Here is a 24493-nt window from a genome sequence, read left to right as displayed (position 1 = left end):
ACAGTAACTTCTCAAAGTATCTGGAAATCAACCCTGAACCTTAAAGTACAACTTCTGTTGGCATTAGCTAACTCTCTCGCTCTCTGGTTACCTAGCAACTCACTGTTCTATGGTTACCTAGCAACAACTTGCTGAGTAACTTGCGCAGCAGTTATAACTGCTTAAAAAAGCAATGGCGTGGAAAGGTCGTGACACTGGTTTGGTAGTATTTCTGATATTTTAAACAAAAAAACGAATCAATAATAATCGATAGACTGATATGAAACGCTTATATTTTTCAGTCATATTGTTGGTATAATTTAAAAATAAAACCCGATTTCTTCCATACCAGATCAAAATTAACAATTTTAATCGCATTTTTTCTAACTTTTTTTCTCTAAAAAATAAAATATTTTCAAAAGGTGGCTTTTATTTTAATAATTCCTTCTGTGAGAGTTGTTGTGTAATTACATAAACTATAGCTACATTAGTGAAATAAAGACATTTTACCAGAAGAACATCTTCAAATTAAGAAAAAAATCATTTTAATGAGAAAAAGGCTTCTAGATAAAGATTTGTTTGTGATCAGCTCAGTCATTTCAAAGTCCTGCTACTGACAATAATATGATCAATGCAAATAAGTATTCAAATATAAATCAGGAATTAGAGGCATGGATGCAGAATGGACAAACTAAAAAGAAAAGGAGAAATAAAAAAGGAATGACGGAAAAAAACAGCATTGCTGAGTTCAGATTTGAAACTGTTTAACATAAATCATTAAGATGAAGGTTTGACTCAAATCCGAGGGATAAATATCCGGCACACAGACAGATTCATCAATAAATTATGAGATTGACTTCTTAGAAATCTGTACTCTATCATCCGCTACATCTTTCGTTTTCTCAGTGCCGACAGACACAACCAGCTTTCTTCAAACAGCCGAGAAACAGATGAGCTGTTGATAATCTCCACATCATGTTCCTGGGTTACAGCTGCCTCAGCTACGTCTAATCCTGTCTGCACAATCTTTTTACAACAAAGCTGGAAAAGTAACATCCTAAAGCAACTCAGACAACATGTCGGCTTTCTCCCTAATGCTGCCCCCCTGTCCGATCCCCCTGTCTGGCGTTTCTCTGGCAGACAGCTCCGAAGCCCTCACAACGAGGCTGGCTTTGCGGCCCCCGGTTCCTGAGCTGAGGAAACTTCAAAGTAATGCGAGGATGAGGAGCGCAGACGGCACTCTGGTTTCTGGACTCATTCAAGCTGCTTTACAGAGTAACCCAATGCCTGGAGGATAGCAGAGAGCGACGGAGTGGAGGTGTGTGTGGGGCAGGAGAGGCATTATGCAAGTTAATTGGCTGTTAGGCCCCCACGCCACCAGGGGGCCCCCAAGAGCACATATAGACCTCGTGCAGCAAGATCCCGCCCCCATCTCCATGCTGGAGGGCAGAAAGCTGCTCCTTTGGCTTTAGCTGTTAAGTTATCATTATAATGTGCTAAATGTTGCCCTACCCTATGACAACTAGATAACAAGGTTAGTAAAAAGTTTTAATTAAGAAAAAAATAGCGCGGGAGAGGGAAGTATTTCTGTTATTCTATTATTCAGAAAAACTCAGCCCTTTCTGCCTGACTTAACATCAGTACAGTACAGAGATGATCTGTTGGATCAACAGATTAATAACTGGATAGAAAAACTGCTTAATTAGGAGATTTTTCACAGAATACGAACCAGGTGAAGCTAAAACCAGCACTTAAGGAGTTCTGAGTAGCTATTTTATTTACCTTAAATGAAAAAAATATATATATATTTGTACAGTTTTGGCTTAATTACTGCTTTCAGTAATGGTGCAAAAAAAGATTATAAACTACATGCCATGCACAGGGGTGCTGTGCCACTGGGGGCACCAAAGTAATGGTGGAAAATCATTTATATATGACTGAAACTATAGTCACCTATATTGTGTCTATATACACCTCAGAATGCTCTTAGCTGGAACGTACAGATATAAAAAAGGCAATTTGCTGGCGCAGCTAGCGATTAATCGATGACTAATTTAGCTGAAGATTATTTCAATAATCAGATGAATCGTTTCAGACTGGGAAACTAGGCTGATGTGACATAAATCCAAAAATCAAAGCACATCCAGAAAGAGAAAGTCACAGAATACCAATCAGATCAGCGCTCTCATCACCCACTAGAGAAACAACACAGCAGCCCCAGTGATTAATAATAACTTCATTAGGCCCACACTGCTGTAGCCTGTCCTTCAGAGCACTTGAGGGAGGTCTTCTCATATGGCTTCCTGCATCAGATGAGTGCTATCTATTGATTATATTGTACCGGGCCTTTTTAATGGTGAAAAAAGTGGGCTATTTACGGCCCGCCTAAGTCTGCTCTTCCTGCTAATCTAATCCCCAAGCTACTCATGTGGTCATTCCTTCCAAGAAAGCTGAGAGCTCTGTGTAACTTTATACCTGCAAGCCCCAAAGGAGAGGCAGAGCCAGAGGAGAGCGTGAAGGAGAAGAAGAGTGCTGCAGACGAAGAGTACGAGGTGAAATCATCTTTATAAACCGAGCCTGTCCGACCCGCTCTCACCCAGAACGGCAGAGTTTAGCTTCGGTTCCGCTAACTCGGCGCCTCCGTCCGCATCTTCCTGTAAGTGGAGTCCTACAGCTGCGTTTCCATTACAACATTTTCGATATTCCGCTATTGTTGAATAAACATAATTCACACGTGAATAAGTTTTAATAACATGATGAGCTATTTAAAAAAGACAAGTCGCGCCGCCATTATCCCACCACTTCCGGTCGTCTTCTTTATCTTCAAGTAGTAACTTCCGGTTGTTGATTACATGACTGGTGTAAAAATGCGCAAACCCCCCCGCAAATTTCGATACAGTTGAAAATCCACCTCATTCTACTGAAAAAGGCATGTTTCTATTTACATTTCTAATTACCATATAATTGCACAAATTAGAGTTACGAAAATAAATTTGATTAAAGGAAACTCGTCAATTTCGGAAAAACCCAGTTTTGCGCTGGGTTGAGGGATGGTTTCCAGTCGTATCAAAATTAGCGTATTAATAATAAAATTTTTGGAAACACGTTTTTTTTTTTGCATCACAAGAATTATGAAATCAACAAACAAATCTTTCTACTGGTGGAAAAGACAAAGAAGACCACAGGAAGTAGTTGGAGGATGATGGCACAGTGAGTTTCTTTAATGACCAATTTAATTTGTGTTTCTTATTTAATGGATAGAACGCAATTGAGAAATTGTGTTTTTAAGACATGAGCGGATTATGACTAAGTTTTATAATCCGTGAATAACATGAGTTATTCAAAATTGGCTTGCTTCCATTCAGCAAATTTATTTTTGTAATTCCAATTTGTGCAATTTTAAAGTCAATGGCAAAGCAGCAATTAGCTAAAAAATAAGCCCATTGCTGCTGTGTACAAACTAGCTTCATGCCAAATTACACAAATATTGACACGGAAGAAAAGCCACCTCATCCTTTCATCAAAAAGTTTCAGATTTTTAAAACGGCTGTTTCCATCGCTTTGTTTTCATTCCAAATGTAAAAACTTGATGTAGAAAAATCACAATTTCACAATTGCTGTGTTTCCAATAAATAAGAAACACATGAATAGGTTTGCTCACATGATCAATCATTAAAGATCAATCATCCTCCTTCCACTTCCTGTCGTCTTCTTTGTCGTTTCTGCCAGTAGTAACACCCGCTTGTTGATCACATGACTCGTGTGATGCGAAAAAATGTTTCCCTTGCAGATTTGTGAAATATGCAAATTTAGATATGGCTGAAAAATCCTAGTGCAAAAAGTTGTATTGAAAACCATGATTTTTTTTGTTGGTTATGGTTCCATTAAGCTAATTTATTTTCATAACTCCAATTTGAATTGTGGTGAATATAAACGTAGCAATAAACTAGCTCTGTATGTAGGTGAAGCCAGACAATAAATCAAACTGTTGTTGCTCGACTGCAGTCAGAAATGGTGATAAAACGCATTCAGGAAACAGAAAATAAGACGCAACACATTCATTAAAAAGATATAACCTTGTGAATCAGGCTCTCTGAACCTTTCCCTACCAGTCTGCCCTCCACCTCTCCCCCTGGTTCTCACTTTCCTCACAAAGACTGGACTGCCTTTTGTTCACGAGGCACTGAAATCCAAGACGTTTGGGCCGGTAACATCTTTCACTCTCCAGGCCCCACTGGAGCATTAGCTGCAACCCGATACGCGTCTTTTCAAAGCTTTGTATTATTGGGTAAATATGGGTCACTTTGCAGCGGCCCATCATGTCGCTTCGGGGGAGCTGGAAAAGACGAGCACAGGTGACGAAGACAACTGAAGGACTGCGAGTGTGTCTCTGTGTGTGTGTGTGTGTGTGTGTGTGTGTGTGTGTGTGTGTGTGTGTGTGTGTGTGTGTGTGTGCGTGTGTGCGCGTCAGACTGCAACTGGGATAAGGGAGCAAGAGGAATAGGTGGCTTTTTTTTTCCCCCCAAACATTTCTTCCTGCTTCTGGAAATCAGCAACAGCTTGAATTAATTAAATTTAATTCTTTAAATTCCACCATTTACAATGGAAAACACAAGTTTAGATACATTGTTTAAAAAAAAATCTCACTTTCCAACATTAAATCCAAATCAGTAAAATTTTTCCTATTTACACTTTAAACACAAAATGTAGTTTATTTCAGTAATAACTAGCAGTTTTTCATCAACACTAAGGAATTGTTGACTTAAAATTAACCCCTATATCCTATTGAAAACTTACTTCTGAGTTTGTCTTGTTTATTTCAAGTGTACTAAGATATTTTCACTAGAAAAAAACAAACAAAAATACTTTGTAACATTTTGTGTTTTTACAGTGTAGTTCAGTTAATTGGGTTTTAGATGTTTTTTTTCTGGTTTCTGTCTTCAGATTTAGAAATTAAAACACACTAAAATTAATATGGTATGATTAGGTAATTTTATTTATATAGCACATTTTCAGGAACAATTTGGGAAGGCCCAGCTCATGTGGAGGTTTCCTCTTTCTTTTTTTTAAGTTAACATCTCAAACACGCCTCTTCCTTGTATGACATCATAGTTTTTGTGTGAAACATGCAAATCAACCACAGAATTAAACCAAATACTATTTAGACACTATTTATTGCGGTTTACCACAGTTAAAAGTAGGTGTTTTATGGTAATTACAATATTATAATGTACATTTATTGAGTCATACTTCATAACAATGTTACACAAGTAAAAGTAAAAAGTACAGCATAGTAAGTACATTGTTTTCACAACGGGACTCAAGTAAAAGTAAAGAGTTACCAGAGTTCGGTAGTAACTAGTTACATTTACTTGAGTTACTTTTTTGAAAGAAGAAAAATACCTGTAGGAGTATTTTTACTAAGAAAGTAGTAAAAAGTACTTTCTACTTTTACTTGAGTAATTTTATTATGAAGTATTTCTACTCTTTCTGAACTTTCTACCCACTGAATGGAAAACAGACATGTTTCAATCAAAAATTCACCAGACACAGACACACACCTGCAGTTTCTGTTAAAATATTATAAAGTTGTTGCTGAAAGAAACTGATTTGGAAACATTTATTTTGCCAGATTTTATTTATTTTTGTCACTTATATGAATTATTGTCATTTTGATCCTTAGAATACAAACAAATTCCGCTTAACTTTATATTTTGGTCCATGTGGTCATGTAATTTTTAAATATTAAATGATTAAATAATTTGACTAGTTACTCAGTACGTGAGTAAACTTTTTACCAAATTCTTGGACAGCTCCTTTTTACTTTTACTCGAGTAAAAATATGTTGAAGTAGTGCTACTCTTACTTGAGTGCCATTTTTGGTACTTTACCCACGTCTGTTAATAACGACAGCAGATTTTCTTGGTTGGACTCTGAAAGTTTCCCCCACTGCCTGGGAAACGCAGCGCTGCACCGTCTCTAATTCAGAGTGAAAGGATAAGTGGCAAAATGTTCAGCATGGCTTCCAGATGAGAACGTGTGGCTACTCTTAGTATTTGTGCTCAGTGATGCTGCAGCGGGATGGAAACGTTTGAGTTTTCTGATGACGATGAGTAGGAAAGCTTCAGAAACGGAAATGTAGACCCCATGTGTTGGCTGGATCTAGATTAAAAATGGCTGTGGAAGTCAAACTGAGATGGAAAGAAAATAAGCGTGTAATGGCACAGCAAGCAGACGCTTAATCGAAACGCGAACCACAGAAAAGGCGTCCGAGCGATCGGGATTAAACAAAACTCACTGAAGAATCAGCGCTTGTGGTTTTGTCTGTTTCTACGCTTAAAGTTTTTGCAATGAAGCAAGCCTGAAGAAGCTAGGTTAGCTTTTTGTTATGGGAAGAATAATACAAACTCAGTTCTTTACAGAATCAAAAGACTAACAATATTCACACAAAAATGCTAATTACAGTCTAGTATTCAGAGCACTTTATGTTATGTTAAAACCACTCTAATATGTTTTTACTTTAGTTTGGTTTCATGAGATAGACAGAAAGTAGTTTAAACTAAAGTGACAGGAAACTCTGGAGGAGCTGCAGAGAACTATAACTCAGGCGGGAGAATCTGTTAAAGCTGCAACTTTTATAGAAAAATATATTAGTTTACATGAAACTTTTGAAACTGAAACTATGTTGTGACCGTTTGATATGAGACAGATAATCTGAAAAACGTTCCTCTGCCTGTTCCCAGTACCAACTAGAGACAATTTTATTCATAATTTGAAACAGGTGAAGCTAAAACTCCTGAGGAGTTCTGGGCAGAACATATTACAGACAAAAGTGTTTTTATGTTAAATGCTAAATTTTATGTTAAACGCAAAATTTTGTACGGTTTTGGTTTAATTACTGTTCTGAGTATGTAGTGCTTTCAGCAAGTTGCCTTTTTTTGAATCTGTACACTCCAGTTAATAATTAATCGACTGCTAGATTAGTTGGGGATTGTTTCAATAAACGATTGAATCGATCGACAGGTGATTAGGGCCACTGAAAGCCAAGAATAAAACTAACCTTTTGTGTCAAAATTCAAATTTTTCTTCCAAAATTTTAACTTTTTTTTTTTGATCATTCAGACTTTTCCTCAAAATTCTGATTTTTTTTTTTTCAGAAAATGTTGATTTATTTCCCTCAAAATAATTTTTTTTCCTCAGATTTCTAACTTTCCCCCCCTCCAAATTCAGACTATAATTTCTAAAAAATAAAAAAGGCAGAATACTCAGATTAAAGTCAGATTTTTTTTTCATTGGCCCTAATCCTCTTCTAATAGTATTAATCACAATTAAACACTTCAGGCAATATGTAAACTCCTTGTTTTAACTGTACGTATATTAAAGCAGCTGAAGGCCTAAATGCAGAGCGAGGGTGACTGACAGGCACAGAGAAGCGCATCTATATGATAAATGCTGAATCTGTTTAAAAGCCAAGTCATAACCCTGCAGGATGACTCTACAAATGCCCGGAAATCTTCCTTTAGCGCAGTACGTTCCAGCACCAACTGAGGATTCCTGGCCTGGGAATGATAGGAGCTGCAGGGAGGAGGGAGCCACACACCTGCCAGATGATTTGTCATTATAGAGGGGTCGGCACTCAGCTGTCACCCCCTAATCACCCATCCTACCCCTTCAGACACCCCCTCCTGCACCCACTAAACTCCTCTCCAGTCCTCCACAAACACCCCCTGCATTCCTGAGGCGGCTCCGGTTTCACTCCATCTGCCCCTCCTTCCTAAGCTAGAGAAAATGTAGCCTTGTGAGAGAGAGACGGCAAACCGAGTTGACTGTTTGGATGAGCAATGCGGGTTTAGGCTCCTTATGTGCAAATCTCCTCCTCTGGGTTGTTTATCCACAGTTAGAGCTGTTCGTATCGATACCCTGAGTCAGCCAGAGAAGCAGAATCTTACCAGGAGAGAAAATGTAGCTGCAATCCACACATACCCCCCCCATACACCGTTTCTGTGGACAAGCCAAACACATAACTCTCACAGGTATACTATATCCTTCAACAGCAGTCTTTCAGCGCGGCGGGTCACGGGTCACGCTCTTTTCCGCTGAACGCTGCTTCCTCTGGGACATGAAGTGTGTGAGACGGATCTTCGTCCCGCTGTCCAGCAGATTATCTCAAGTTGTTCTCTGCGAGTGTGCTTGAGAGCGTACTTACATCACATCTCCTCCTCCATTATCGTGTTTCTCCTCATCACCGCTAACAATCTGAGCCGGGGAGGCAGGCCAGCATGGCTGACTGAAGGAGAGAACACGGCCGCCGTGTTAACAGGAGAGTAAGGCGAGACTCGACATTATCGCTCCTGGAAATGCTCTCATCTCAGCGACAGGGAATCTATAAAGGAGGTAGCTTGTTGGTACTGTGGGTAAATAAGAGGTGCATGATTGCAGATAAGGGATCCAGTTCACTTCCTGGCCGCTGCACTTCCCTTGAGTCGCCTGATGGGGGCAGTAGAGGCTGGCTGTAATGCCTCAGAGGAGTCAAACAAGCCTCTGACCTCCTGAAAGGCAGAGCTGCCACTCAATAATGCAGGAGAGAGATAATATGACATCAGCGTCTTCGTCAATCAACACACAACAGGAGGATATACGTCAACCCGGACTGAAACGATTAATCGGATTAATCTTGATTAATCGATTGCCCAACTGATTATTGACTATTACTTTGATAAACTATGTAAGGTGACCACAAGTGTCAAGAAAGACACAAATAAAATGTATTGTTATAATTAATTAATTGCTAGCTGGAGTAAACACACAAGAAAAGGCAGTTTGCTGAAATAAGTAAGTAAGTAAGTAAACTTTATTTCTATAGCGCTTTTCACAGACCAGGGTCACAAAGTGCTGCACAAAGTGTAAAAAAAAATAAAAGAAATTAAAAGCAACATACAAAACAATAAACACAGTATTAAGCTAAAAAGCAAGTTTAAAAAAGTGGGTCTTAAGTTGTTTCCTAAAAGTGTCTATACCCCCCCGCCCCCATACACCGTTTCTGTGGACAACACACCATCACTGTAAAAACACAAAATCTTACCAAGTATTTTGCTTAGTTTCTGGTTCAGATATCTTAAATAAAACACAACTAACCTAGAAGTAACTTTTCAGATTGTTTTAAGTCAATTATTCCTTAATATTTATGAAATAGTGCTGGTTCCACAGGCATTATTTCACTTATAACAATAAAATTTTCCATGTTGTAAGTTAAATAATCTGCCAATGGAACCAGAACCTTTTCATAAATATTGAGGAATAATTTAGTTAAAACAATTATATCTTGCTGAAAAGTTTCTTGTCAGTCTGTTCACTTGAAATAAGACAAAACTAAGATATTTGAACTATCAAGCAAGATAGCTGCAATAAAATGTTTGTTTTCTTATTTTAAAAAAATAAAATAATACTAAAAATATTGCTAAAATTCACTTCTAATATTAGTATAGAAAAAGCTTAAATAAGGTTAAATTAAAAAAAAGAAATAGGTAGAATGTGCTACAATTTTTATCCGATTAATCGATCAAATAATCGATAACTAAGATAATTATTAGCTGCCATAAAAGGTTTATTTTCTTATTTATAATACTAAACAATATTGTTCAAATGTATTTCTAATATTAGAAGCTTAAGAGGTTAAATAAAAATCTGTAGAATATCCCTGATTTTTACCCGATTAATTGATTGAATAATCAATATCTAAGGTAATCATTTGTTGCCGCCCTGTTGCCAGCCAGTGGCTGTGGAGACACACCCATGCAGAACCTGCATGGCGGCTCGACAGGTTGGTAATATTCAGGGAACAAAGCGACGCTCCCACAGGAGAATTCACCCCCGCAGGTATCAGTTACTGCAGCATCTCTGGGAAAACCCAGGGAGCTTTTCAATCAGGGCGGGAAACAGGAAAGGAGCAAAGGACATAAAGTACCGAAAGTTAAAGCAAAGTTAAGGGCTGCCATTCATGCATTAAACAATTTAAGCACTCCCCACGGCTAGGCCGCTCATGACAGCCGTTTGTTTTGTTTCTGCAGCTCTTAAGAGGGAAAATGAGCCAGATAATCCCCATGAACATAACCGGGCCGGTGGCCCACAGGAACGGAGATGCATGGAGTTCCAGTCTGTTTACGTTTGTGGCTATGACGCGCACCGAGTATAAGGTGTGCTTTGCCTCTGTGTGTATGCATAGTTCTGCACACCCACAAGCTTACAATCAAAGCCTGGATAGTATTCCAGTGCAAACATCTCGACATATCTGAGAGCTAAAATAGTCTGGAGGCAGCGGCTCATGCATGCAGGATGGCGATGCAAGTAAATCAGGAGGCAGGACGGAGAGTGTTCCTCTGTCTTCCCTGACACCTGCTGTCCCTGTCACCGGGTTTGTTCTTGGAGGCATCGATTAATCGCACGATAAATGAAAACAAGATCAATCATTTCCATTTGGAGGATTTATCGGTTTTTTTCTTCCTACCAAGAACTGGATGATAAAAGTCTCCAGTCTGGTGACAATTTTGTTTAGAAAGACGTCAACATCAATTCTTATTGTTGTTTTGTTTATTTATTTTGGATATTTAAAATGTTTTCCAGTTCAAATGTTAAATGTTCATTAAAATTTAAACTTTATTAATCTTTGAGAGTCTGTACTTTGCATTACTATGCCATTACTATTATATTACTTTAAAATGGTCTCAAAATAACAATATTATTGTTCATCGAAATAGCTTCTAGGGCAATTTATCGTCCAGCAAAATTTGTTCTTGAGACAAGCCTAGTTGAAAATAGTTAATAGTTACCAATTACTTCCATAGGAAAATAATCAAATTACTTATTTTCAAAAGTAATTCCTTACTGAATTACTTAGTTACACGTTTTGTAGAGTAGTAACGTAGTAATCTAATAATTTTTTCTGCATTTGTAATCCCTTACTTTACCCATTACTTGAAAAACAGTAATCAGTTTACAGTGACTACTGGTTTCCAGAATCCAGATGTCCTTCAGTAAGTCTCCCTCTGCTCGCCGCTCGCTCTTTAGGTCAAAAATGACTCGCCCACAAGTAAAAAGCTTCCAGTCGACTACAGAGAGAGCTTATTTTGACTCATGCTTCAAGAGAAAATCAATATTTGCACAGATCTATGGGAGGGAAAACAATAGTGATGTGGCCTCCACCAGGCTGGTCTGTTAATGGTCTGTTTACTGAGACAGACGGGATAATGGGTTGGGTGTTGGCTGGTGGAGAGTCAGACGATGGCCGCGCGCTTCTGATGCAGTTTCTGATGAAGAAACTGACAGAAAGTGGGTGCAAGGCGGTGGCTTGGACCGCGGACGCAGACGGTTCATCCTGTTGACACAGACGGGTTTGCAAGTCAAATAGCCGCCCTCATGCCTCCACACTTTTATAGCGCCAGCACTCTCTTTTGGCTATGCAAATGATAAATCTGTGCGCCTCAGGACTGCAGTCAACCCTTCAGACGAAAGCAGTGGAAACACTTAAATGGTCGATGATGCTCAGCGACTGCAGACTGAACCCAGTAACACCAGACTGGACATGGGTCGCTTACTGGTACCAATGGATACTAAGGTTTTAAAATCTCTCAAAAACTTCAACTCAAAAAGCCTGCTGCCCCTCCCCCACCTGCTGATGCACACTGCCAATCAGCAAAGTAAAAGAGTGCTCTGACACTTTTGTCTTAAATATTTCCAGCTCTGGAATAAATGAAGAGCCACTGCACTGAACCCCATTGAAAACTTCCTGGTTATTCCACCAAATATTCATTTCTGAACTCTTCCTGAGTTAAAACATTAGTTTTGTTGTTTCTAAATAAATCTGAACTCATTCCTCGTAGAAACTGATAATTTTAATTGGTCTCTTAATTTTTTTCCAGAGCTGTATATTTACATATTACCATATAATATCTACTTTTAACAGTGGTAAACCACAATAAATAATGTCTAAAAGAGATAATATTCTGCACAGTGTACAAGTTTATACATTGCATAAACAGGTCTGAACTGGAAGTGATTCACGCCATCTTAGCAGGCAAACGCAGCACAATGCATAGCGAGATTAACAAAAATATGTTGGCAATCTTGACCAACATGCAAGAAAACGATACATGACCAAAATGGCTGCTGTCTGGATCGACCCGAATGAGACGGAGAAAGAAAATATGTCGGCAAGCTGCTTCCAATCTCAAACTATGATATACTTCACTACTTAGTGAACACAAAGAGTGCAACACCATGGAGGAGCTTAGGACGCAAACAATCAATGTTTAAACAGATTTGTAAAGGACGTACGAACTCATGAATAACAAGGTTGTAGTGACCGGCACAGTATATGTAGGAACATACATGTAGGCTACATGTTAATCTTAGCTTGCAGATAAAATCTACATTAGCTGCGCTCTGAAGTTTAGCTAATGCAAAATATATATATATATACTGCTCAAAAAAATAATGGGAACATCAGGTGTTGCAAACACCTGTTTAAGTGTTCCCTTTATTTTTTTGAGCGTATTTATATTTTTGGTCTAGTTTCTAGAGCAGATATCTTACACTTCTCTTATTTCAAGTGTACTAATGTATAAGTAACTTTTCAGCAAGAGATGGGAGCTTTTTTTATGTCAATAATTCCTTCACATTGACGAAAATACACAGATTACTTTAATTATAACAAGACATTTTTCCCATAAGTGGAATAATCTGCCAGCGAAAAAAGTACTTTTTCATCAGTATCAGGGAATGATTGACTTAAAACAAACTCCTATATCTTGCTGAAAAGTTACATATAAGTTGGTTTTGTCTTATTTCATGTGAACTAAGATATTTGCACAAGAATCGACCAAAAATACTTGGTAAGATTTTGTGTTTTTGCAGTGTAGAAGGAATGGAAGTAGATGGATGAAGTAGATGATTGACTTGTTTTCCATTTTCCACATAAGTTTTGTATCCAAAAGAGAAATATATAAACCTTCAGACATCTCATTAATGAGATAACAAACACATAAAAGCCATACAAACACCTGATATTATAGCAGAAACAGTTTCCAAGATGGCGCATGAAATGACTACTACTACTCCTTTCATGCGCCATCTTGGAAACTGAAAGTATTGTGAGAAAACGCAAATTTAATACGAGGGAATAGAAAGGAAAAAATGTCCACCACGTCTCCTAGGGGGCTCCATATGAACCTGCAGACATTATTTGGTGTTTTTTGTTTAAGTGCAGATGAAAGACCTCTGCCCCTACAAAGGTTCAGGTGAGGTCTTGCTAAGGGTCTCATTCAGCAGCTCTTAACTTCAGCATCAAAGCCGTGTTTATATGGTAAGGAGCGTGAAACGGTACGAAATGAGAGCCGTCTCTCCGAGGTGCCATCAGTCTGCCTCTGTCAGCCCCAGCACTCTGACTTCCTGCTCCCTCTTGGTCGGTGACCCCTGACCCTGCCCTGGCCCCTTCACACCCGTCATAGCTTTCAGATGGATGTGAGCCTCGCAGGGATCGGAGAATGTGGAAAACCCATTCAAGGCAATTCCTAGAGATTCCTGCTGCTGGTTGTTCTCTGACTAATAATCCGAGAGAAAAAACGAAGAATGATACGACTGCGCTTGAATCGATTCAATCACGATTAATCGATTATTGAAGTAATTGTCAACTAATTTAGTTATTGATTAATCATTAACTGAAAGATCAACACACTCAGAGTACTAATTAAACCAAAACTGTAAAAAAAAAAAAAAAAAGAGAGACATTTTGTATTTCAAATTTAAAAAAATAAAATCTTTGTTTAGTTTCAGCTGGTTCCAACTCCGTAAAGCGCTTGCCTGCTTTACAGTCCGTAATAAGAGTAAGTGGTTAAATGTGGTTAAATGAAAAATCTGTAGAATGTGTCTGGTTTTTTTTATTCGATTAATCGTTAGAATAATCTATAAGTAAAATAATTGTTAGTTGCAGCCCTGCTCTGAAATGATTAATCGGATTAGTCATGATTAATCAATTATTATTAAAGTAATTGTCAACTTATTTAGAAATCAAAGGTAACACTTTATTTGACAGGTTGTGAATAAGACACCGTCATAACACCGTCATGAACATGAGTAAGTCTTCATGAATATTTATGACTGTTGTCATAAAGTGTCATTCGGTAAATCATGACACTTTAAATACAAAGTTGACATTATTCAAAATGTCTTCGTTATGACAACTTCACATTAACCAAGAAATAATGATCTGACATAAATTTGTTATAAAAGTATTACTGATTAAACTTAAAAAATTATGTAGCTTTATGTTATTAAAGTGTTACCAAATCAACTAATTATTACCTAGAGCATTTTTTATATGTAGATGGTTTTTTTAGCTGCAGATGCATCCTAAAAAATGGTCACGCATTCAAAGAATTAATAAATTATTGCATTTTGTAAAGAATATTTTAAATGTATTTCTAATATTAATAAAGAATAAACTTAAGTGGTTAATTGAACAATCTGAAGATTATCGGTAGAATAATTGATAATATAATTGTTAGTCGCAGCCCTATTTATAACAAGGGCTTAAATGATTAATCGCGATCATGATTAATCGATTTTTGAAGTAATCTTGAACTAATTTTGTAATTGATTAATCGTTAATTGGAGTATATGTACACAAAAAAGGTAATTTGCTCAAAGAACAACACACTCAGAGCAGTAATGATGAAAAAACTGTACAAAAAATCTACACATTTTGCATTTAAGAGAAAAGAAGAAAACTATGTAAATATATACATAGTTTTAGATTAAACTTAGGTTGTTAAATGAAAAATCTGAAGAGTGTGTGTCAGTATAATCAATAGAATAATTGATAACTAACATAATCGTTAGTGCAGCCTGACTTCTCTGCACAGCGTGATGTAAGGCAGGAAGAAATGACTTGGATGCTATTTAATCCTCTGAAACTATTCGGCGGTTCTGCGAAATCCCGGAGCCGGATCCAGAATCCCTGAGGCCAAGTGATTCCAAAGAAGAGCAGTTCAGACTGGGAGAAAAGCCCACCAGGCAGGAAGAGGTTAGCAAAGCACGCTGCCAGGAACTCATGGCAGTGATGGCATCGCTGCCTACCCTGGATAAACTCCCTCCCACCAAAGCACTTAACGCAATACGAACCAGCGCACAAACAAAGACATGCATGCCAAGTTCAAATAAACACGCCGGCTCTGCGAGATGCACTGGAAGCTGAAGAAGAGTCAGGAGGAGAGCATCACTCAGAGACCCATTAACCCCTGGCTGCCAACCAGAACAGCGAATAGGCGTCGTTTTAAGTACATGTTAAACATAGCTGGTGTGTTCACGACTGATTTATGAACAGGAATATCCATTGAGTTCAAATAAAGATTAGGAGAGAGTTTTAAAGGTCACCTATTATCTGCTATGCCTCTTTGATCGGGTTAGGATAGGATGGGCTACACTAAATGTTTTAATTAAATCATTTTAAGATAATTATTCTGGTCAGTTCTGCATATTTCGAGCTGCTTCCAGAATGACGGCAGGATCCCAAAATGTAGGACTGCTTTTAATAAAAATGTCTTCTCTTTTGCCGTGACGAGTCATTGGAAATATTTGCACTTTTGGCAAAAAATATGGCTGTTTTGTACTCATTATTGATGAAGGCAGAGAAACTGTTTTATGAATCGTCTCTTGGTTTGCTTGGCTTTAGTGAGATCTGAATAATCACTTATCAGAAACTGGTTTATCACCAATTCATAACCTTTTAAGTCATACTTGATTACATCAGTCTGTTCACGGACTGTGGGTGAAAATGAACATTTCTCGCTACAACCTGGAACTACTCATCTCCCCTTCAGCTAATGGCGATTAATGAAATGTTGTACATTGTGTCTGTAAATAAATAAACGGTATAGTTGGGCGTCTTGCCACTTTAAATCCAAATAAGCTGCTGCTGGCCCTGCACCAACTCAACGTTTACACTCACACGGGAAAATGGCTGCAAACAGACGCGCAATTATACAACTGCGCATCTTTGAAAAGCAGAAGTAGAGCCTCCTGCGTAACCAACAAGAATGCAGTAAGTGGTTTCTAGATGGCAAGTCAACAACAAACTGGAACTTGTCTTTTCCAGCAGCGCATGCAGCGACAAAATTGCGATTAATCAACAACTGAAAAAATCATCAACTAATTCAGTAATTGATTAACTATTCATTTGAGTTTACAGACTCAAAAAAGCCAATTTGCTGAAAGAACAACACAATCAGACCAATAATGAAGCCAAAACTGTACAAAAATACACACATTTTGCATTTAAGATAATAAAAAACTTAATCTGAAAATATATACATTGTTTTAGCTTCATCTGGTTAAACCTTTGTTTAAAAAAAATCCAATTATTAATCAATTAACCTGTCAACAGATCAGCCATAAACTGTATTAATATTAATTAAAGCAAGTACAGCAACAAAACCAGCTGACCAAACATGCTGGAGCTCTGCTTGGGTTGCTAGGTAACGAGTCGGGCTTGGCTGAGGTTGCTAGGTAACGGTGCCTGCTGATTTGTGAAGTTACATTCCGAAGGTTTTTGAAACAGCTCATTTTCCAGCACCCAAAAACATGAACTTATTGCCAAAAAACGGCCAAGTTGGGTTTTTTTAAGTGCTTGAGCTGTTTTTACGAGCAGCAGAAACCCAAACGGAAGTACAAAAATGTGAATTTTGCATAACAGATCCCCTTTATTAGAAGAAACTGATCGCTTATGATCGTTGTTTATGAATGTAGGTCACGGCAAACTACTTGTGGCCATTTAACCCCTCAGACAGAGAAAGTGCTCTGAGGATTACTTCCTGGAGCGTAGAGGCGCATCCCCAGGAGAAAATATTTCCAGACTAAACACCCATTCATTCAGCTGCTCCCCTTCGCCCCACCGGCAAGAGACGGACCCCTGACAAGAACAAAAAAAAAAAGAGAGAGAAAAACCTCACTTTTTCCACCAATTATAGATGCAGAGTGGGGGAGGAGGAGACGGCAAGACTTCAAAATATTATACACACTGGCATTTGGCGAAGCACATTGAGCAACTTCTGTCAGAGCGAGAGAGAGATGGGCTAATTTCAGGGCAACTCATGCCAACACAAACAACTGTTCTGGCTAGCTTTCATTGTCAGCACTTGAGGTTTGAGTCAAAATTTTCAACGCTCTGCAGCCAGTTTCTCTTTCCCCTACTTTTTTCCCCCCCACTATATGATTTGTCTTTTTCCAAAGATCCCAGTCAGTCTTTCATCGCCTACGCAGTCAGAGCCTCTGAAAGTATTCTGGTAGAAACTCAGATCCAGATGCTGATCCACACTGCATAAACAAAAATAGACCTTTTTTTATTCTTTCACAGGAATCGTCCACGTTAACAGATTTACTGTCCTACTTTGAAGAAGAAGAAGAAAAACAGCATATGTCAAATTATCATCAATACCAAGATGGACAAAAGACAAACTGGTTCTAATTTTTAACAGTTAAGTGTTTCAAATCTTAGAAAAATGTGTTTCAAAGGCCCACTCCTCTTTGCCAAATTGTTTAATTAACCCACAGTAAATTATCTGAGAATAGATTACCTCATTTTAGTCTGAACTTTGACTAGGCCACTCCAAAAGCTTCACGTCCTGCTGCTTAACACAAAAGCTATCAGTCTTGTACAGTTAATTTTACTATATATTCCCAGTGTGTGTTCAATGATAGTGTCAATAAATAAAAATAAATTTAAAAACATTGTTAAATGCAATTACTGAAAGAAGTGTGATTTAGCGAATCACACTTCTTAATGTGACTAAAGAAACAAATTACAAACGGTTGTTTCTCATGAGTAAGTATGTCGCAATAAGAAATAAATGAATAAATCAATTAAACAGATGATAAATTAAAACAAGCTTTTCATTGTTTGTTTTTCTCGTCTCTTTCTTCCAAAAACTGGATGACAAAAGGTTTTGGTCTGATGCTTTGGTCTCAACTAGCCTCTTTTGCAAAGGGAAATTTTGTTTACGGAGATTTCAGTATTCATCTTATTTGTTGTTGTTTTGTTTGTTTATTTTGGAAATTTAAAACATCTTTTAGTTGAGATATTAAGTGTTTGATAAAAATGAAAGTTTATTAGCATTTCAGTGGGTGAACTTGCATTACTCTGCCATAATATTACTTGAAAATGGTTTCAAAACAACAATATTATTATTGCAATAAGTTCTGGGGCAATTTATCGTCCAGCAATAAATTTATCAAAGCAAACTTTGTCAATAGTGAGCAATATTTGTGTTTGTGAGACTATAATTGCTGTCATGCAAATTTTAATACTAAAAAAAAAAGTAATAGAAAGTTCTTATTGTCACGTTTATCGTTATCACAAAATATTGTGATAAAACTTAAAGTCCACATCGCCCACCTTACTCTACAGGTCAGGAAGTAATCAGGGAAATCAGTGAAATGTAATTACAGTTAATTCATAATTTAACAAGAGGAGGTGGTTTGGTTTTCCCTGTATGAAAATTGATTTTGTATTTATTCAAGTTACTTTTGTCCAATGAATTATGCAAGTGTGATAATAAAAGTAAAATGCTGAATACAAAGTATTTAGCAAAGTATTTCATTGCAGAAACCATCTTACTTGAACATTTAGGAGTTGGGATGAGCTCAGTGATAAAAACAAAGACAATTTGAGTCGTTAACATGGCCATCCATGTTTTTCTGCTCTGAATTGCTGAGTGTTTTTGATGTATGCAGGTTATGAGCCTCTTGTGGTGGCGGGACAGGGTGAGGCGCCAGCGGTTTCACAGCTACCGCTGCAGTCCTGTAGGTGCAATGTGCTGCTATCCACACAACAGCCATGTGAACGTAAACATCATATGTTTCTGTTTGGGTCTTCGAAGAACTATTTACTTCTGCTTTGATTTTGTTTATTAAAGGCTTTTTACTGTTCGACATGAAAGCACAGAACCATGGAGGGACATTTGGAGCGCAGGCTGCAGCGCTGCAGTCTGCTCATAATTCTCACGGCTCACGCATACTTCTGGGTACCTGCCAGTCAATGAGAAGGGCAGCAACGGACAGCCATTATGGAAACCTCAAACAGTTGGGGTCAAACCCTCTGTAACAAGTCATACACACCTTCACACATCAGGACAGCCTGTTGGTGCTCACTGCAAAAACACAAAATATTACCAAGTATTTTTGGTCTAGTTTCTACTGCAATTATCTCGGTACGTTTGAAATAAGACAAAACTAATTTATAAATAACTTTCAGCAAGATATACTAGCTTGTTCAAGTAAATAACTCTTTAATAGTTCTAGTTCCACTGGCAGATTATTTCACTATAACATGGAAAAAATGTCTTGCTATAAGTGAAATAATCTGTCAGTGGAACTAGAACTTTATTAAAATCAATATTAACAAATTATTTACTTTCTTGCGCTCATATGTTGCTGAAAAGTTACTTGTACGTTAGCTTTGTCTTATTTCAAGTGTACTAAGATATTTCCACAAAATACTTGATAAGATTTTGTGTTTTTGTAGTGAGAGGCTGTTGACTCAAGATTTTGTGCAAAAACACAAAGTATTTTTGTCTAGTTTCAAGTGAAAATATCTTACTGAACTCGATTTAAGAACAAAATGAACTTTATTTCAAGTCACTCCTTAAAACTGATAAAGTTCTAGTTGCATTTATAACAAGATATTTTTCCCACGTTATAAGTGAAACAATCAGATGGAATTAGAACTTGGTTGCCAGGCGACGGGCTGGGCTTGTCTGGGGTTGCTAGGTAACGGCGCAGTGGAATATTCTACCAGTGGAATTAGTACTTTTTTTATCAACATTAAGGAACTATGGACCTAAAACTACGTCTGCAACCAACGATTATTTTAGTAATCGATTATTCTATTGATTATTGACAATTAATTGATTAATGGGATAAAAAATACTGTCACATTCTGCAGATTTTGCGGTTAGCCACTTTTATACTATACTGGAAATACATTGATAGATGCAAATAAACTAATAACTCATAACATTTTATTACCTAAAATGCAATAACAGCATTCCTTTAGTGTATGTGTGATTAATTGCAGCAAAGGAAGCATCTGCAGCTAAAAAAATGCTTCTAACATCAACCATGTTACTACTACTAGAACGTTTTCATCAGTATTAAGGAATAATTGACTTAAAAACTCCTACATTGTGCTCAAACGTTACTTGTAAGTTAGTTTTGTCTCATTTAAAGTGTAGTAAGATATTTGCAGTAGAAACTAAACTAAAATATTTGGTAAGAGTTTGTGTTTTTGCAGTGTGGAAGCTGAACTGGTACATTCGGAGGCCCCCAAAGCCCGAACATGCCGTCTTTGCTCCAACGCTCCAGTACGGAGGCAGCTGTCTTTAATATACGAGGTCGGCTCAGCCCATATTTATTCAGGTACAGACAACAAAAGAGGTGTGGCCTTTCTTTTTTCTGGCAGCCAAGTGGAGCTCTTGCGGTTTTTTGAGGGGGCAAAGGGACAAAAAAGACACCAGGGGAAAGATGCAGAAAAAACTGGCTCCAGTCAGTCCTGCGTTGACTGGACGTCCTGTGCAATAGACAGGCCCCAAAGGGCCGCGGGGCCACCAGGGAGGGGGAGCATGAGCTCAACGCTCCGGTCTCACTTGACGTCTGCGTCCAAGACAAATCACCAGTGGAGCTGCTGTCACAGTGGGGCTTGACCAAGACAAACAGCCATGTTTTAAAATAAGTACTTGCCCCCTAACAGCCCCTTCCACCTCATCTACATCCATATCTCCACCCAATGCAAGCATTTTCCCTTCAAAAGTTGCCGGCGTGCCGTTTGCATCGTCTGACTAATATTAACAGAGTTGCGTTTGTTCCATTGCCTCTGACATGCTGGAACTGCAGGAGGAAAATTTTTAGCATGACTGCATTTGACACAATAACACACCAGACTGAAGAAAAGAAGAAAAAAAACCCACCATGTGCAGGTCTACATGCTCACTTATCTGTGTATCTGACAAAAGGTCAAACCAAGCTGAATCAGAAGCTGCAATGTGAGCAGAAATGTCAGCAGTATTTCTTGCTCTTACTTAACAGAACAATGCATCTTGGGACTTGTGGTTTGTCTGAACTAGCCTGTCCGTGTCCCTGCCTGCTTCCTTCACCAAAGGGACTGGTGTTGCTCATTTATCTCTGTAGCTTGTAGTCCTTCCTCTCCAGCAGTGGTCCTTCTGGACCCCCGAACTGCTGACAAGGGGCCCCTCTCCTCTTCCTCCCTGCTTTGAGCTTTAGCACGCAGCAAAATTGCAAGATGTGTTTCATCTGCATATTGATTAGCCTGACCAAAAGAAGCAGTACCTCAGCACTTCTCTGAATACATCATGTAAATAAGGGTGAATTCACACCAGCCACGTTCAGTCTGCTTTAAACAAACTCCAGACCGTTTGTTTAGAGAGTCTGGTTCGTTTGGGGAGGTGTGAAAGCTTAATCAAACTTTGATTCGAATCAAAAAAAAAAGTGAACTCTGGTCTAACCAAAAATCTGGGTCTCAGTTTGGCTGAAGTGAACATTTGTTTCAAAACCAGGAAGTGGAATTCAGTGGAGGGCATTCTGGGTAAAAGCAACCAATACAAACACACAAGGCTAGAGCTAGTGGGAGAAATAGCTCATGGTGTTTAACCAAAGAAAAATCCAACAACCTTTTTTGAATTGAGCTCAAGCTTTCTCTGGAGGTTTTTGTGTCATTTCCTTCAATGTATTTTTGTTCAAACTGCAAAAACACAAAACCTTACCAAGTATTTTTGGTCTGGTTTATACTGCAAATATCTCAGTACTCTTGAAATAAGATGAAATTACCTTACAAGTCACTATTCAGCAAGCTATAGGACATTGTCAAAAAGACATGTCAATAGAACATGTTGATGAAATGGTACTAGTTCCACATGCAGATTATTTCACTTATAACAAGGGAAAATATCTTATTATAAGTGAAATAATCTGCAAGTGGAACTAGTACTATTTTTAACCAACATTAAGGAATTATTTACTTAAAATAAGTCCATAAATCTTGCTGAAAAGTCACTTGTAAGTTAGTTATGTCTTATTTCAAGTGTACTGAGATATTTCCACTAGAAACTAGACAAAAATGTTTGGTAGGATTTTGTATGTTTGCAGAGCTTCACCACCATAGGGGAAGAGGGTAACAGGTTTTTTGATTAGTTTGAACTGTTTGACTCAATGCAGTCTGAAAACTAAACAAATATTGCAGTTTTAGTTCTCAATCGAACCAAATCTATCATAATATCAGGTGAACACAGCTTAAGACAGATGAATTGAAATGTTTCACCAGACATTAGTCCTTTTTGAGGTAAACCTAAAGGGATAAACAACCCATTAAAACCTTTATCTAAGTAACCGTTGCAGACGGCTATATTGCTCAAATATTCACATCTGAAATGAATCCCGTCAGAATGAAGCAGCGATCTGAGTCGGTGGGCGTGCCCAGAAACAACTAACCCCCGTTTTGTCTATGTCACCCAATAAAAGCTGTTCCCTCTCAGTGTGTGGGCAAACTGTAATGCCAGGCAGTTGGACTGCAGACGACCGGGCGCTGGGTTGTCTGATGGATAGCGTACACTCAGAGAGACTGGACCAATGGCGTCCTGGATTGATTGGCCCAAAGGGGCTGTCGGGGAAAGCGTTTCCTGTGTGTGTTAATGGACCCTGCTACAGATGCACCGTGGCGGCTTCTGGCGGGGGTGATTGTTCTTACTCCCTCCCTCGCTACACCGCTGCATGTTTCTCTCCATTTCTCTGTTAATCAGAGGAGAGTCACGTGAAAGAAATGGACCAGACCTGACGAGCTGCACAGATCCCAGAAGATCTCCAAGATCAACAGATTTCACAATTTCAGTGTTCATAAATAGTATGCACTGAAAACCACAAAATCTTACCGAGTATTTTTGGTCTATTTAATAGTGAAAATGTCTTAGTACCAGTGTTGTAGTCAAGACCACCTAACCCGAGACCGAGACAAGATCAAGACTTTTAGGATCCGAGACCAAGTCAAGACCAAGACCAGCGCCCCGCGCTACATGACACGATAAAATGTGAAATATGATCAAAATTGCTAATCAAATTGATCTGAAAGATTCACATTCCCATAAAAACACCTAGATATTAAATACTTAGAGCTGAAATAAATTTAGCCAATATTAAAGCAAAACAAACTCTTTGTTCTGCTTATCTACAAAAAATAATGCCCTGGGCATTTGCCCATATCATTCATGTCAGAAATCACCGCTGTCTGCACCATTAAACACAGCAATTGAGGCCTGACGGTAAACAACGTTCAACTATGAACACTGACCAAAGAACAACAAGCAAGAAGTAACCAAGCACAAGGCGCTCACCATGACTGTTCTCACTCTCTCTCCCACTGCATGAAGCCAGGCAGCACAATGCTGTAATGTCTGTCATCATGGCAGACATTACTGCTGCCACTCTGAACGAAAACAATCAAAGAGCAATGGGCATGTTCTGCGTGCTCTTTCATTCTTGTGTTTCATTTATTTGCTAATTAAATAAATATCAATGTATATAATTAAATAAAAATAATGATAGCTACTGCATTACAAGAACAAAGAACGGCTCTCAGTGAGGCTCCGGTCGTATCTTCTTAGTAAAGAGAAGTTCAGAAGACTCGGATCGTTTGTGAATGTCACACGAACGATCCGATATTATCGTATATTGAAGACTTTTGGACACAGCGTTGTCCAAAAGTCTGCAACACGTTAGTCAACAACTCCGCACAATAATTCAGCGCAGTGAGTGACTTTTTTTCCATCCCAAATGCTTATGTGTCTCTGTGCAGCTAGCTTCGCTAACGTCACGTCAACGGAGCTAACCTTTCTTTGAGCTTCTTTTCTAAGTGACGAAAAAGGTTAAACGTAGTCCCCATCGTCTGTGACAGCGAAGCGCTGCTGAATTAGCTGTCGGCATCGTATTTCTTATAATTTATGCAGCGCAATTCTAATACTGATGATTAGACAGACATCACCTGCCGCTCAAAGAAAACCACTGCGCATGTCTGGAGCGCCGCGAGTGAAAGGTGGGGAGGGGAATAACAGAAACACGTAATTGGTAAGTCACGTTATTGCTTGGATTTTAATTGGTGCGTTTTGCAACCAGTGACAAATGTGAACAAATACACTGAACAATATGCTGTAAGTTTAATGATATTTCCAAAGTTGCAGTCTTTACTAGTCTTGAAATAAAATCCCGAGTCCTCAGCACCCGAGACCGAGACCACCAAAACATGGTCTCAAGACCAAGACCTGTCTGAAGTACTACAACACTGCTTAGTACACTTAAGACAAAACTAACTCAAAGTAACTTTTCAGAAAGATATAATAGCTTGTTTTAAGTCAATAATTCAATAATATTGATGAAAAAGTGCTAATTCCACTTATAGCAAGATATT

At 38.3% G+C, this 24493-nt stretch overlaps 1 protein-coding gene across 2 annotated transcripts in view; it reads right to left on the bottom strand.

The window, feature by feature from the left end:
* mnat1 (MNAT1 component of CDK activating kinase) overlaps positions 1 to 24493 on the bottom strand; it is a 59873-nt gene that overhangs the window by 455 nt on the left and 34925 nt on the right. The gene's annotated exons all lie outside the window — the stretch shown is intronic.

This window comes from Xiphophorus couchianus, chromosome 19 (assembly GCF_001444195.1).
Source record: "Xiphophorus couchianus chromosome 19, X_couchianus-1.0, whole genome shotgun sequence".
Lineage (NCBI taxonomy): Eukaryota > Metazoa > Chordata > Actinopteri > Cyprinodontiformes > Poeciliidae > Xiphophorus > Xiphophorus couchianus.
This window is presented reverse-complemented; position numbering and strand designations above follow the sequence as displayed.